Raw genomic sequence first — 16,946 nt, 5'->3', positions numbered from 1 at the left:
TATTTGCCCCTCTTCATGTGATATATGATCTATTTGCTCTTATATGAGGATATGAGGTTGATGTTGAGACACTGTTGGATATATCTGTTGATTATGAATTGTGTAGTATAGGTTGTTGGTTCGCTGTTAGAATGAAGTTTCGGTGGTTCGGTTGGGATTGAAAGGAGTTGTTTGTAGCTGCTAGTTTAGCTTAGTTTAGTGTTACTTGCGAGTACCTGTTGCTTTTGGTACTCACCCTTGCTTCTACACAGTTGTGTAGGTCGACAGCTCTATCAGATTCGACTTTTTACTCATCTTCAGATTAGAGCTTCCAGACTTACTTGAGAGGTAGCGGTTCATTCCAGACGTGCCCTCAAGTTATCTATTTTTACTGTTCTGTTCTATTCTAGAACTTTACTATGAGACATATATTTTATTCAGATTCTATATTAGAGGTTTGTACATGTGACAACCAATTCTGGGTTATGTTGAGTTTATTTAAAGACTTCCGCTTATCTTGCTATCTTATTCTTGTTTTATTTATTCTGTATCGTCGGGTTTTTGGGTGTTAGGCTAACGTGTCCGGTGGGGTTTGGGCATGTGCCATCACATCCGGTTTTGGGGTGTGACAAATACAGTTACAACAACATTCAATAATGGGGCCAATGAAAGCTTGAAAGGTTTTCCAAAACGACTCATTGGTGTTGGAGGCAGCAGTGACAACAATAATGCTCTGACCAATGTAAATTGTTTGTCTGAGAATGAAAATATGATTTTTAACTCAAATATTGGAGTAAAACTAACTACTGCATAAACTAGTAAAAATAAAAATGTCAACTTTTAACTTCAAAACACTATTGTTATTCCTGAAATTTGTCGATTTGCAGATGCTTATTGTTAATAGTTTGCTAGACACTGTGAAAGGTATGATTGATACACTTTTACTTCATTAAAAAAAACTGGAAACAACATATTCATATTTTGAAGCATAAAAATATGATTTTTAACTTAAAACAACAAACTAAATAATTAAGATAGTAATAATAAAAACGTTAAAATAGTGTAAAACTAAACAATTAAACTTTGAGGAAACAACAACATATTCATATTTTCGTAAGAGTGATTTTTAATTTAAAAGAACAAACTAAATAAGCTAGAATAAATAAAAATTTGATCTTTAAACTCACATGAGCTCCATATGAAGATGGAGTGACTTAATGGACAAGGTCGTAGCACACTCGTCGACCTTGGCTTTAAAAGCAATATCTTCGTTCATTTTTTGAACTATGTCATATCTGGCAAAGAGGCAAGTCTCAACAAAGTATGTTGAATTTGGATTAAAACCACGACAAAATTCACAGTCTGCCATTTTTAAAAGGATATCTTAATTTGCTGAGGACATTTAGAAATAATAATGATATAAGGGTTTAATGGCTTATAGCGGTTCTCCCTTTCACCATCGTCCTTTTATTTCATCATAATACTTTTTGAGCAAGTATCTATGATAAATAATTAGGGACCGAAGGGACAAAATCGTAGCAAGTTTGTCGAACTTGGCTTTGAAAGCAACATCCTCGTTGGTCTTTTGAACTATGTCATATTTGGCAAAGAGGCAAGTCTCAGCAATGCATGTCGAATCTACATTAAAACCACGACAAAATTCACAGTCTTCCAATTTTAAAATGATACTTTAATTTGTTGAGGATATTTGGAAACAACGAAGTGAGGGTTAAGGGTTTTATTGTTGAAATTTGGTAGAATCTTTTTATCTTTTTGTTTAGTCTAAAAATATTCTATAAGATTTAATTTCCTTTCAAGTCTAGCTTTTACATTAATTGCAAAATATTTAATATCCTTTTTAGTTTAGTATTTAGAAGAAAAATAATATATTTTATTCTCCTTAATTATTTATAAACAATAATATACTCTTTTATTTGAATCAATGCAAGAATTAATACAAAGAGTTATCATTCATTCTCTCTTTAATTTTTCTTTCTAGTTTCTTTCATTCCATAACAGTGGTATCAGAGCCTTCTATTGATCTTAATGGATTTGTGAGTTCATTGAAGAAGAACTTTCAATCACTTTTAATATACCTATTTTCAACCCAATTTAAACTCGTGCTTTTATTTTTAACGCATGACAACTTTTAACCAAATTTTAATCTATACTATTTTAAACCTTATTTTCAAATCATGACAAGCAATACTCTTTCTTTCAATGCCCCATAAACCTTCAATGGTAAAAATTATCAAATTTGACAGTTAAGATGAAGTCTTATCTTGAGGCTTATGATTTGTGGAAAGCTGTAATGGAAGACAAACCCATACAACAACTCTCTAAAAAATCTTCTGATGCTGAAATCAAACTTCACTCAAAAGAGAAAATCAAAAAACACAAAGCCAAAATTGTAATTCAAAATTCAGTTGTAGATTTAATCTTCTCTAAAATCATTGCATGTGAGACAACAAAAGAAGCTTGGAAAAAAACTTGAGAAGGAGTACCGAGGAAGTGAACGAAGCAGACAAAATCAAATTTTGAATTTGAAAAGAGATTTCGAATCTCTTGGGATGCCAGAGGGTGAGACAATCACTAATTATTGACAGAATTTCTTTGATTGTCAATAGAATCAGGTTGCTTGGTGATGATTTTAATGATAATAGAATAGTTGAAAAGATTTTTCTGACTATTCTCAAGAGATTTGAGTCTAAAATCTTTGCTTTGAAAGAGCCTAAAGATTTCTCTACCATTTCTCTTGTAGAATTGATAAGTGCTCTTCAAGCACACGAATAAATTCAAACAAGATAAAGTTGTTGAAATTATCTTTTATGCAAAATATCAAAAATAAAAGTTGAAAAAATTCTGTTGGTGGAGATCTGCTTATGTGGAAGTTGCAAACAAACAAGTCATGTTACAAAAGCGTGCAAGTTCAAAGACAATCAAGATAATCACAAGCACTATTAGTAGAAGAAGCATGTGAGGATGAATTCTATTAATTGTCACAACAAAAGCAAGAAAAAGATATTTTTCAAGAATAATTAAGTGTTCAAACTCAAGTTAGATACACCAACTTAAGTTTGAGGGGGAATGTTCAAATTTGGTAGAATCTTTTTACTTGTTTTCTTTTTAGTCTAAAAATATTCTATAGTATTTACTTTCCTTTCAAGTCTAGGGTTTACATTAATTGCAAAATATTTAATTTCCTTTTTAGTTTAGTATTTAGAAGGAAAACAATATATTTTATTCTACTTAATTATTTATAAATAGTGATATACTATTCTATTTGAATCAATGCAAGAATCAATACAAAGAGTTATCATTCATTCTCTCTTTAATTTTTCTTTCTAGTTTCTTCCATTCCATAACAGTAGCAGTGCTCCCTTCCACCATTGTCCATTTATTTCATCACAATACTTTTTGAGCAAGTATCTATGATAAGTAATTATTAAATATTAAATTAGGACACGCGCGAGTAGCCTTGATGGAGGGACTTAATGAAAAAAGACCGTAGAAAGCTTGTTGAACTTGACTTTAAAAGCAACATTCTCATTGGTCATTTGAATTATGCCATATTTGACAAAGAGACCGGTCTCAGCAACACATGTTGAATCTAGATTAAAACCACGACAAAATTCACAGTAAAAATATAAATGTTGATCCGGTGAGTTTTAAGTTAATTTTCTTTCATTATTTTAGGTCAGGGGCGGCTCAACGTAATTGGGGGCCTAAAGCGAAATTTAAATTGACGCTTAACAAATTTCATACATATTTATTTTAACATTTATTTTTCTAACTATTTAGATGCAAATTATTACTTAATTTTTTTTATAGATGATTTTTTCGATTACTTCTTTTTATTTATAATTATTAGTTTTAGGTAAGATTTTATCAATTTAACGTCGAAAAATATTATTTTATTAAAGCAATCATTATATGAATTGTTAACACAATTCTATAAGTAATAAGTTGATAAAAATGAGTTTTAAAAAATAAATAATGTGAATGTTAGCAAGGAAATGTAATAAAAAATATATACTATATACTTTTTATTATAAATAATTATTATTTTAAATAAAAAAATAACACATAATTTATTCTTGGTAAAAATTTGAGGCCTTCCAAAATTGGGGGCCTAAGGCATATGCCTTAATTTTTATAAGGCAGAGCCGCCCCTGTTTTAGGTCATCTGTGATTTTGTTTAATAATGTCGTTTCTATATGTTATAAAACTTTGTACATTATGTGTATATATATTAATGTTTGGTTAGGAATTTAATTTGGGAAAAATACATACTACATGCTTCTCATAATTGAACCTTTTTTTCCCTTCAAGATACTATATAGAAATTAGTTAAGGATGTTCAATATCCGCTATATATAGATAATGATAATAATTTTGATATTATATATATAGCGCGATTTAATTTTTCGACGAACCCCCTGCTATACCAGCTCTAACCCTCAATTACATACCATGATATAAGCCTAAAAATTTGCATATCTTATGTCGATTGATACGTGAAAGTTTGGATGGTAAAATCTTTTACACACTTTTGAGGCACTAAAAATGACATTTAAATTAACAAGTATTTAAATTTTGATTTTGTTTCTCAACTTTATAGAAGTAATTAAAACACAATTTGAGCTATAAGAATCTTTTTTCAGTCATAATATTAGGTCACATTCCATAACAAGAAGGCAATTTGATTATTCTTGAGTTATAGCTATGATCTAAAGCATCCACTTTTTAGTAGAGTAGCACTTCACCATCCCCAAACATCTATATTAGTATGACCAAAAATAGATATATCTTTCGTATAATAAATAATTCAGTTCAAGATTCTTTGATATCATAGTCTTTCATTATCCATAACTTAAAAGTGTCCAACCCCCTTTCCCGGCGAGTATAATAAGCACAAAGCATTCCTTCTAATACAACACATCTTACATAATTCACATTGGAAATATTGAAAATTTCCCCCGATAACGATATCTCTCCATACAACTCATTTGATATATTAAATGAAATCATAATATACTTAGATAAAGTATCCTTATCGAGCCAATGAAATGAACCACGAACAAATGGCAAAGAGCTTTTAGACTGTACAGTACTATTGCAAAAGCCACGAGGATGTTTATCAATTTTTCTACAAGAACTACTCTTTAGTGCAAGAATTAAACACATTTAAATTTTTGAAGCACATTTGAATTGAAGAAGAAACCACACAGGTAATCTGATGAGGATGTCCACAATTATTTGCTCTGATAGGACAAAGCAAGATCTTAAGTAGTTCACTATACATATGTTTGTGTATACAAAATATAGGAACAACTACATTAAATAGAGAACAAAAACAGGTTTAATGAAAATCCGTATTTACCTTTTACAGCTTGGTTGGATGGTTGTTACATATCGTTTCTTAAATATTTCAAATTCAATTTAACTACATTAATGGATATAACATTTTGATAGATTGTATCGTTTCTCAGACCCAACAATTTGAAGAATATGTTTACAGTATTACAAAAAAAAAGAAGTAAATATGGGGTAGAGTAATTATTGTAAAAAGTAAGAAAAAATAAGATAAAGACGTAATCACGTTACATAAAAAGGTAAGATGTATTTTCATCGAATATAACAATAACAATCTAAATAAATATTGTACTTAACTTTAAAATACTATAGAATACAATAGGTAACAACAACCATCCAAATTAAACAAGCTGTTAATTAGTTTGAGTTTGAGGAAGAAGAGAAATCACATAAACAAAATTAGAAATCGAAACTCACCTAAACTCCTGGTTACAAGACAATAACTTTACCGATCACACCAAGACCCAATCCCCTTCAATTGTCAAACAAGAACAACAGCAACCTTTAAGATCTGGAAACATCTTCTTCTTTTTTGAAGAAGCTCCAATAGAAAACAGTTAAAGTTCATACTTTGAAGTAGTGATTTGAAAAGCTTAGTTTTTTCAACATATATAAATTTCAAGAATTAATTATACACTATGCGGTTAGTGGGGAAGCCAGAAACTTCATCAAGGGAGTTCAAAAATTAATATACGCATAAAAGTAATTTATGATCTATATATTTTATATAATTTTCTATGTATAGAATATAAGTTTTTGATCAAGGATGTGGGAAAGTCGTTACAATTCCCACATTTTTCATGCTTGCAATCACAAGCAATTAATTTTGTAGGGCTTATTTTGGAGGGAATGAGTTTAAATTTTCCTCTGGGAAAGTCGATGGTTACAACTCTTACTTTTTAAACTCTCGAGAAGTGAAACGTGATAAGTAAAAATAAATATAAGGAGTATATACTAAACCGAGGACATAATTAGCTACAAGTCAACAATGGACCTAAAGAAAATTATATTCACTATCTTGAAATTTATAATTTTTCCAAAATCCAAAAATATTTTGGTTTGAACAAAACATCCTCATAGAATTCCTAAAAGTTATATTAGTCACAAAAAGTCAAATAATTAATTTTGTTATATTAACGTCGATCGAGGGCATCGTAATGATATATAATTTTCGTGATGGGTATCACAAAAAGCAATTGCATTAAGATCACAAAAAATTATCTACTGTTACAGTAAAAGTTACCTTAATTATTGGGTTTATCATTACTACGAGAGCACGTAAAGTGTTCAACAATATACAAACCTTACACAATTATATATACATTTAGTTTCACAAAAAAATATCAAATTACAGAAAGAACAACTTTTTGTCGAATCATATACCATTCATATATACACTTGACATAGTAATTTTATACAGTTACTAACACATATACATGGTATAACGATTACTTGAATATATACAATTATTTTCAATTAAACAATATACAAATCGTATAACTTATATTTACAATAAAATTACAAAAAAAATTACTCACACTAATTGTATTCGAATCAGATATAATACATATATACAAATCGTATCATTTAAATTTTTTCGAACAAAAAAATAGAATGGAATTCTTAATATATGATTTCTCTAATCTTATATAAACGAATAGAATTTTTTGTGAAACATCTGAATCAACAAAACAAAGATTATTCGTTTTTTCAAAATTTCAATTATATACTATACAAATCAATTGAATACTTTCTTGCCGTTTCAAAACATGAAGTTTTTTTGAAAGAAACGATTACCTGGCGTTAAATATACAAAAATATTGATTAACGGGATGCTTCAGTCGTCTGACGAAACAAGATGTTATGGTCTTTCTATCGCTATAGAACTCTCTTTTGGAAAAAAATATTTGATTTTGAACGTTTAGCTTGAATCATGAGATTATTTAATTTTTCTGTAATCGTATTTAGCGCTCATGTTTAAATTTATTTTAAAAACAAAATATTGTACAAGTTTTTAACCAAAAAAGAGTTATGTACAGAATAAACGCTTAATAGCAAACTATACTATACCACCCATGAAATGTAATTATATAAATTATACCTATAGACCATTATTTTATTAAATCAGTTTGCCATATATGAGATCTTCCCTTAACTAAATATGTTATAGTAGTATTATTAAAATAAAATAAATTATAAAGATATTTTTTAAAATTATTTATTATTGTGAAATTTGAAGAGGAAGATAAATAAATTTGTTGAATTCTTTTATTCACATCCTTGATTAAAAAAAAGAGAATAAACAGTTTTTATAACGTGTATCTTTCAAAGCTCGTAACCGGAAATGGACACATATTAATTAGAAAGATATAATTATAGTATTTTAAGCACGTACATTATTTGTATTTTTATTTAATTATAATATTTTATTATATCAAAATTTTCTCATTTTTATTTTACTTGGTTTATTTATTTTTCATTGCAGAATTATCTAAAATTTACTTAATTAGATGAAGTTTTATTTGTGTAGGATTTTCATTGAGTGAAGACAAGGCGTATCAAGCTAGAATCTACTCAAAATAATACACAAATATGAGTGGAATGTGGCTAAAAAGAGTGTAAATTCATTTCATCTGCGACTTGACTTTATTTGTTGAAAAATAAAAATGAAATATTTGCATATTTGTGGTTTCCATATAACATGATCAAGACCCAATTTCATTATATTGAATTGTAGTCATGGATTTTACATATTTAATTAGTGTAGTTTTTCACGTAAAATTCATGTGTGTCTTGTTATGCTCTTTCGACATCAAAGTTAGATTATAGTCAATTTGCAAATACACTCACTAAACATGTTCATCGTAAGAGTTTCAATATACAAGTAAAATGTCATTAAAATTTGATTTTGAGCACAAAAATATACAACAATTTAATTATTTCCCCTCTTTCGTGTAAGTGCTTAAATAATCAACAGATACGCTCAATATAAAAAAAAAAATTAAGATACTCTGATCTGTCAAGAGGTTCTTTATTCGCTTGCCTCTATATAATTGCTAAATTATTAAAATACAATAACATATTTAGTATAATTTCACAAATAAAATTTATCTCGATCATAAAATTCAGAGGTGTTGATACTATTAAAATCACTTCTCTTTTCTCCAACCTAAAGAAAGAAGAAAAGGGAATTTAAATAACAGAAAAGATAGCTTAACAGAATTTTATGGGCCTAGGACTAAATATCCAAAAATGATTTCAACAGAATTAATTATTTTCTTTTAGTGCATATTCTATCTATAATCTACTCATCTAATTTCACTTCCCAATGTATGACTAAAAGATTCAAACAAAACAAATAGAGAAATTATTTCACGTTATTTCCTGTTTGTAGCGTAACGCAATGGTCTATATCTACCCAACATTCCTTCTTGGGTTAGTGTCATAAAGTGTGCCGTCTTGAATTTTAGTTTCCGCCTAAGTTTAAATTCAGGATTGTCATTAAAGAGTGTCAATAGTTATATTAAAAAATATAATAATGAAGCTATTAAGATTAGGAACACACGACCTCAATGAATATGCATAACGCCTTAACCACTAGACTAAACTTTCAATTTGTGTTAAGAGGCGTCAGTATTTATATATTTATTAAACAAAAATTTAATCTATATATACGATGTAATTTTCTAACAAAGGGATGTCGCTTGACACCCCTTGGCTAAGAGTGGGTCCGCCCCTGTGTCTACCTTATGGGTAAAAGTTAGAATTTATATATTGATAGGGAACATAACTAAGCTGGTGAAGCACTACACAAGAAATTATTTTTAGCGGCAAAAACTTAATTGATATGTTTTTTTAGAGGCAAATAACACTCTTTGTAAATGTTCCTAAAATCTATAGTGATATTGAATTTAATAACATTTAACTAATGTCGATAATATTTTTAGCACTTTTAATGTACATATTTGTTGTAATATTTGTTATAGTGAATTCAACAGATTCACTATTTTAAAATGTCTTGAACGTCTGCCTTATGAGCAAAAAATAACATACTTAAGTTTTAATTTTATCTATAACTCAAAACTTCTGGCCAATGAGCAGATTCACCATCTAAAATATTCTAAATGTCTAGCTTATTGAGAAAGATTTTTCTGAAGCAGGGCTACTTTTTTTTTTTAAAAAAAAACATTGTTAAGCGGGGCCAAAAATCAAACTCACCCCCTTATGAAGGATTTTTTGTAAGACTTTTTCTTTTGAGGAACAAAATATCAAGACCAATCCATCTTAAGATCATTTATGAACTTATCTGATACTAGGGGCGATAAAATTAGGTCATAAAAACTATAACACACCCAATTCATTTGGATTTGAACGAGTTAACAATTCGCTTATTTTGATATGCTTAGTTTAACTTATTTTGAAATTGAGTTAATGATATGTAATCCAAATTGACTCATGAGAAAAATTCTCTAAATATTTTTTTTAAAACATTTCTATTGATATGCTTTACATGTGCATAATATTAGAAAATTCTTTTTATTTGGTCAAATAAATTGTAAGCCAAATAAATTTTGAATCTAAACTTCCTAAGAATGGAAAGGATTAGGTTATGACCAAGTTTTAAGCTCATTTTATCTCAATCGGTTAATTAATTGATTCATTTTGACATTCTCAAATTTAACTCAATCCGTTAATTTGACATCCTAATTGTTACTTTTTCCATTTTAAATTATTTATCATTTTAAAAGTTTATGATAAAAATTAATTATTATTTCTCATTTTATCCTTAATAATGTTATTCTTAAATACTACTTTTTTCGTATCAAAATAAGATGTTATTTTAGTAAAAATAATTTGTTTCAAAATAAATGACACCTTAAAAATTTAAAACAAAAACCCGTCTCTATATTTTTTTCGACTATATATACCTTTATATTTCATCTTTTTAATATTATCTCATTTTTCAAGAGATATTTATTAAATATAAATAATTCAGTAAATTACACATTATATTATTGATTTCGTAATAGATATTTTTATTAAGATGACACTTATTTTAGAACAAAGATAGTATACATATCTCAATAGAATAATATTTAAATAGGAGATATATATATATATATATATATATATATATATATATAAACAAAATAATCAATAATTTATTCTAATAACAAAATATTTTAAAAAAAACACATGATAAATAATTTGAGACAGAAAAAGTAATAAAACCGTTTGCCCAAATCCCAAAATATTCCTTTCCGATAAACATATGGTCCACACCTGTTAGCGCCGTTATCTCACTTGTCTCTCCTACCTAGGATATCTCAATATTAATTCTTTGTGAATTATGAGGACCATAGCCAAATGACGCAAGCAAGTCAAATTTAGAAATCGATTCAAAATTTAAATTTTACGATGATAAATTATAAAATCTGTTTGTAGATTTTTTTGAAATTGATGTAATTTTTAGGTAGATTAATAATTATCTTAATAATATATTCAGTGTAATGTTATTTATAAATAATGTTAAAAAAAAGTAAAATATACATAAATATTAAGATATTTTTGTGGATTAAAAGGTGGAAAAAAGGAAACAAAATATCTTCTCTTCTATTCCACAAAGATGGAAGTAAAATTTTATGTAGATCATTATATATATATATATTATTTTGACGAGCGACTATACGATACAATTGAAAATCACTATGAATTTTCTTGTCAAAGAGAAGAAGAAGAAAGACCACGTAATGCTCAAATTAAGAAGTGATTTATTTTCAAGAAACAACCTAAAGGTAACTTTCTCACCCATTTTTTAGGAAAGAGGCGCCAAAAATAGTTTTACTAAAATTAAGTACTCATTTGTTAAGATTTTTTTTGTACTTATAAGGTATGTTTGGTGCGTAAATATTTTTAAGAAAATGAGTGATTATTTTTATATATTAGCAAAAGATATTATGCCAAATATAGTTGTATATAATCTTTTTCGAAACCTAGATGACTGGAAAAAAGAAGAAGCCATATAAACTGAATTAATAGACAAAAAATATTGTATCTAAATTTTCGCACAATAACTTTAAGAGCTATATGTGATTTGGCTAATAATAATTGTTTCAGACTCTATTGAAAGGGAGGAGATAATTAATATAAAATGTTATTTGTGAAAATCGTTTTCCCTAGTTTTATTAGGAAAATCATATTCATCATTTAAGGAATTTATTTTTCTATGTTAAGACAAATCATTATCAATCATGTAAAAAATTATAACGAATAGTAGAAGTCTACCAAGCAAATGCCTTGCCTTAAGGTAGATAATCGATATTGACATTACTCAATAATTCTTCTCTCAACATCTGTCTCATGCAACATGTTGCTCTTGGGAATTGAATTCATAATCTTGACTTTAATAGCACTTGTTAGAATTAAACGTTTATTATCATTATCAAAAGCTATAGCCAGTAGCAAGATCATAGTTTATTTCTTAACCAAATCAACCAAGGAAGCTCCATGTTCAATCAATCTGACTCACCCTTTCCTAGATGGACCTTACCATAGACAAGATATTAATGTTACTCAATATCCTAAATAAAAAAAAAACAATTTTTTAACTAACCAGACATAGAAAAAATTACGAATATTTTGTATGTGGGCATACCACCCATACCTCAAATTTCAATGGAGGACCTAATCAATTTTAAAATCAGAAAAAGTTCGATCATATTCCGATATTGTACTGGTGTTTTGATAATCCCTATCTTATTGACGTCAACTTCTGTATTTATTATTGCCTTCACTTCACTGGTGAATACAATACTTTTACTACACGTTACTGCTGACTTATCAATTTTCCCCATTTATTAGTGCTATAGATTCACATTTTATCATCCTAACAACAAATGCAATTTATTAAATCATCAACTATATTCTACGTACATACACTTAGCTCAGGAGAACATCAACATGGCTACAAGTAATGAATCTTTCTTGATAGTGAAACCGGAAAATGGAGGAACACGGGACCTCGGAGGCCTACGAGGAGAGATCAAAGCTAAGTTTCTCGAATATTCTTGTGTTGCCGATGGTGGTGGTGATTGTGGTGGCGGAGAAGAAGTGGATGATCATAGATGGGTAATATTTGTGTCCATCTTAGTGAGGAAAATGTTAAAGGTGTTTAAGAAACCAATGGGATGGAGTGGCTACTTCCTAGAGTTTTTCATCAACCTCTCCTCTCTTAATGGCAACTTTCTTGGCTTATTCCACAATATCTTGCATGGTAATAATAATACTTCCCTACTCCTCCGTTTCATTTTACGTGAAGATATTTGATTAGACATATAAAATTTTGAAATTTATGGTTTTAAATCAGGGGCAGAGCTAGTAGCCTGTACATGAGTTTGGTCGAATAACTCAGTATATTTTGTTTAAATAGTGTATTTCTTGTTACTAAATTTATTAAACATGTATAAATATCAAATCAAAAACTCATTTATTATTACTTAAAATCATTATTGTAAAATTCAAAACCTATAAAGTTGATACCCTACATTCGACTATGTTTTATATATGTTCTTCATTTTTTTTCAAAATATTTGTCGTTCTTACTAAAAAGTATGTCTCAGAATACTTAACGTTTTAGAAGTTCAAAACAAAAATATTACTATTATTTTTTTCTTCCATTTTATCCTTAGTAGTTAGTATTATTTTTATTTTTTTTGAAAACTACAATAATTATGACACATAAATATATATAAATATATTAAAAGTCTGTTTAGATTGATTTATTTTAAGTGTTTTAAACTAAAATAACTTCTAAGCACTTTTTGAGTGTTTTTGACAAGTTAAAAAGTGCTTATAAGCACTTAATTTTACGTTAAAATGCTAAAAGTAAGTCAAAAATGAAAAGTCAATCCAAACATGCTCTAAATATTTGAATAAGAAAGATCACATCATAAGAAATAAATAAGGATAAAACAATTAAACACCCTCCTAATTACTATTTTCTTAAAAGACGTGTAAATGAAAAACACGACTAGCTTGAAAAACTGGAAACATGTCTCATGACTTCTATGAGTTAACTAGCTAGCTAGGAGTATAATAAATTTAGTTATCTGATTATAAACAAAAATGTTGCATATAAACAGGAAAGCTGGTGATACCACAAAGAGGAACTGCAAATTTCATAAGTATTATTGGCCATATAGATGGAAGAATTAACTTACTATACAACACTGAAATATTAACGAAGGAAATTGCTCAATCGGATAGTTTCATCGAAAAAAATGAGCAACTGGGAATGAGACATAGAGCTCTCATGGATTTATGTATAATGTCTTCGAAGTTGGCTTATGAAAACGAAAACGTCGTTAAGGACGTTGTAAATCATCACTGGAAGGTATATATATATATTATACTTTAGCTTCGTCTTTATTATTAATATTTTCTTGATCGTTTGTTAGAAGTAACATTTTATCTTTTGTAAAACAGATGCATTTTGTGGATTTTTACAACTGCTGGAATGGTAAGAACTCATATCCTTGCTCATGTTAGATAGTTTGTAATATATATTGTGAAAGAACATGACTATTAATCTGAATTAAAAGTCATTTCCTAAGTTGTAGACTTAAAGGGTCAAATTAAACTATCCTATTTTATTGAGTTTCATATCTGAACTACCGAGAGTACTGTGAGTTTCTTACCTGAATTATCATCCAATGGTTAGCGAAACACATCTAGATGTTGAGTTGTTGACTAGAAAATATGTTTGTCTAGAAATGATTTTAAGCGTGTTTGTCCATAAAATCTTCGTCCACCTGACATATAGCGGCTCTATTTGCAGACATTAATTTTTTAAATCCTAAACCCTCTTCTTTCAAGTCGGAGGTACCGATGCCATGGCAAAAACGAGACTACGGCTAAGAAGGTAGAAAAGAAGATGGTGAATGTCATGATTGGAATAAATTAATTTATACGGTGATAGTTTTAACTTTTAACTTAAAACTAATTTATTTAGATCTGCCACGGTGGAATTGTTCCACGTGGAGCACCACAATATGGCAGATTTTTTAAAACAAAAGAGAGAGTGTACGGACATCATCAGAAATTATTCGAGGTGTGTTTAACAAAGTACTATAGTGTGATAATTCACGTAGGAAACTCACACTTTCAATAGTTCAGCTATGAAACTGAAAAAACTGGCATAATTTAGCATTAGAAAAATATGCACTTGTTATATCCTGAATGGAATTGCCTCAAGGGCATTTCTTCTTTGATTATGTTTCCTATTTTTCTGATTATATGAACATTTTCTTTCTTAAAATCTGTGTTTGTTGAGAACAGATTACCAGAAACAGAATTCAACTCAAGTTTTCATACTATGCGATAAATCAAAAGATGCAAACTTGATTTTGATCAGCTTCAGAGGTACTGAGCCATTTGATGCTGATGATTGGATCACTGATTTCGACTACTCGTGGTATGAAGTTCCTAAAATAGGAAAACTACATATGGGATTCTTAGAAGCGTTAGGATTAGGAAGCAGAGTAAACGTTTCCACGTTTCATGAACATCTTTTTGATAAAAATGTTGATGTAACTATTGCTCATCCAGAGAGGAAGACTGCTTATTATACTGTTAGAAGCAAACTCAAAAGTTTACTAAAGGAGCACGAGAATGCAAGGTTTGTCGTTACAGGACATAGCTTAGGAGGAGCGTTGGCTATACTATTTCCAACGATGCTAGTTATACATGAGGAAATGGATGTCATGAAGAGATTATCGCGTGTATACACATATGGTCAACCTAGAGTTGGAAATAGACAGTTAGGGAGGTTTATGGAAGAACATTTGGAACATCCGGTGCCTAAGTACTTCAGAGTTGTTTATAGCAATGATCTTGTTCCGAGGTTACCTTATGATGATAAAACATTTCTGTATAAGCATTTTGGTGTTTGTATGTACTATAACAGCTTATACGTTGAGCAGGAAGTACGCGAAGAGCCAAACATGAACTTTTTTGGGCTACGATTCGTGTTACCAATGTATCTGAATGCTGTTTGGGAGTTTATCAGAAGCTTCTTTATGTGTTACATATATGGACCTGAGTACAAAGAGAGCTGGGAATCAATATTTTTTCGGATGGTGGGGATGTTTCTTCCAGGGATTTCTGCTCATAGCCCGGTTAATTATGTCAACTCTGTAAGACTTGGAAGGAAGAAGTGTTCAGATGTCATCGTTTTGGAAAGTCTAGATTGAAATGAAATGCCTTGATCAAGTGATTTACGTCTCAAAAAATAAACTCGTTAGAGCTTTTTCGTGTCTTGAATAAAGTTTATGGATCATATTTTGGTGTTGTGATTGTGAGAAGTGTTGGAACTATTATGAGTTGTTGATGTGAATGTATCAATGAGAGTACATGTAGAAGTTTTTGTTGTTGTTGAATGTATGTAGATTGGTTTGTCTTATGAACCTATTGAATAAATGTTGTTTCAGTGATTGCTTGTTATTAGATTTGTTTGATAATGAAAATGAATTGTATCAGTTGTTCTTTGTCTACACGATGTAAAGATATGACACGTGGACCTCACTCATCCTCAAAAGTTAACTCATAAATGTGGGACTCTAACCCACTCTAGTACCCCACTTCATGTAGACCCAACTAGAGCGCCGAGAGCCCGAATAGGGATAAACCCGACTCTAATAGCATGTAAAAATATGATACATAGACCTAACTCAACACCAAAAGCTAGTCACGAGAGGAGGATTGTCCAAGTCAATATAAGTAGACCATCAATCTAAAAGCTAGTCATGATAGAGGCAAGTGTTTTACATTCATTGGTTTGACGTGAACATCTGGTTCTGCCAGTCATCCCCCAACCAATGCCACTAATTGACATGAACCCAAAATGTACGTAAAATGTTATCAAGGTAGTAACCGTAAATATATCATGTTGAAAATTGAAATTAAAAAGTTACTTTAAAAAAAAGGCATTCTTATTGAAACAAAAAGAATACACCTTATTAGTAAACGTAAAATACACTGAAACTAATTCTATATAATTTGGTGATTCATCATTAGTTAAATTTGATGAGCAACTAGTGACAACTTTAGACTAATAAAAACAACACACAAAAATATATACAAATACTATGTGCACAAGAATAAAGATAGTTAATACAAATACATAAAAGCATCCAATTCTTACTGAACAAAAAAAAAGTGGCACCTCGTTATGTTTATGTAAAAGAAACTACAGATCTTCTGTTCACAGGATATGTCAAAACAACAACAATTTCAATACATTTTACAACGACAGAGCAACTGAATATCGCGAACATGTGAAAGAAGGGAGAGATGCTAACGCCTGCTCATTTTTACGTCTCGTCTCTATGTATCCTAATTGGGAAGTACCTAATCGAAGCCAGCATCACTGGCATATTTGTATAGTAGATCATTTATCAATCCAATCTTTGAAAAGAAGCATCATATATAGAGGGATGTTAAAAGCTGCAACAATAGTAATTATACTCAATGTCCTCACCAATCTCCTAATTACCATCTTTGTTTTTGATTTGTTTGTCCGAGGCAGTGCTTTT

At 29.3% G+C, this 16,946-nt stretch overlaps 1 protein-coding gene and 1 pseudogene across 1 annotated transcript in view; both read left to right on the top strand.

Annotated features, from left to right (window-relative positions):
• Positions 1 to 16,946, top strand: part of LOC125861830 (uncharacterized protein C119.09c-like) — a 436,566-nt gene that overhangs the window by 233,971 nt on the left and 185,649 nt on the right. The gene's annotated exons all lie outside the window — the stretch shown is intronic.
• On the top strand, positions 12,252 to 15,754 carry LOC125861816 (triacylglycerol lipase OBL1-like; annotated as a pseudogene).

Source organism: Solanum stenotomum, chromosome 4, assembly GCF_019186545.1.
Source record: "Solanum stenotomum isolate F172 chromosome 4, ASM1918654v1, whole genome shotgun sequence".
NCBI classification, from domain to species: Eukaryota; Viridiplantae; Streptophyta; class Magnoliopsida; order Solanales; family Solanaceae; genus Solanum; species Solanum stenotomum.
The sequence above is the reverse complement of the archived record's forward strand: the minus strand, read 5'-3'. Positions and strand labels throughout refer to the sequence as shown.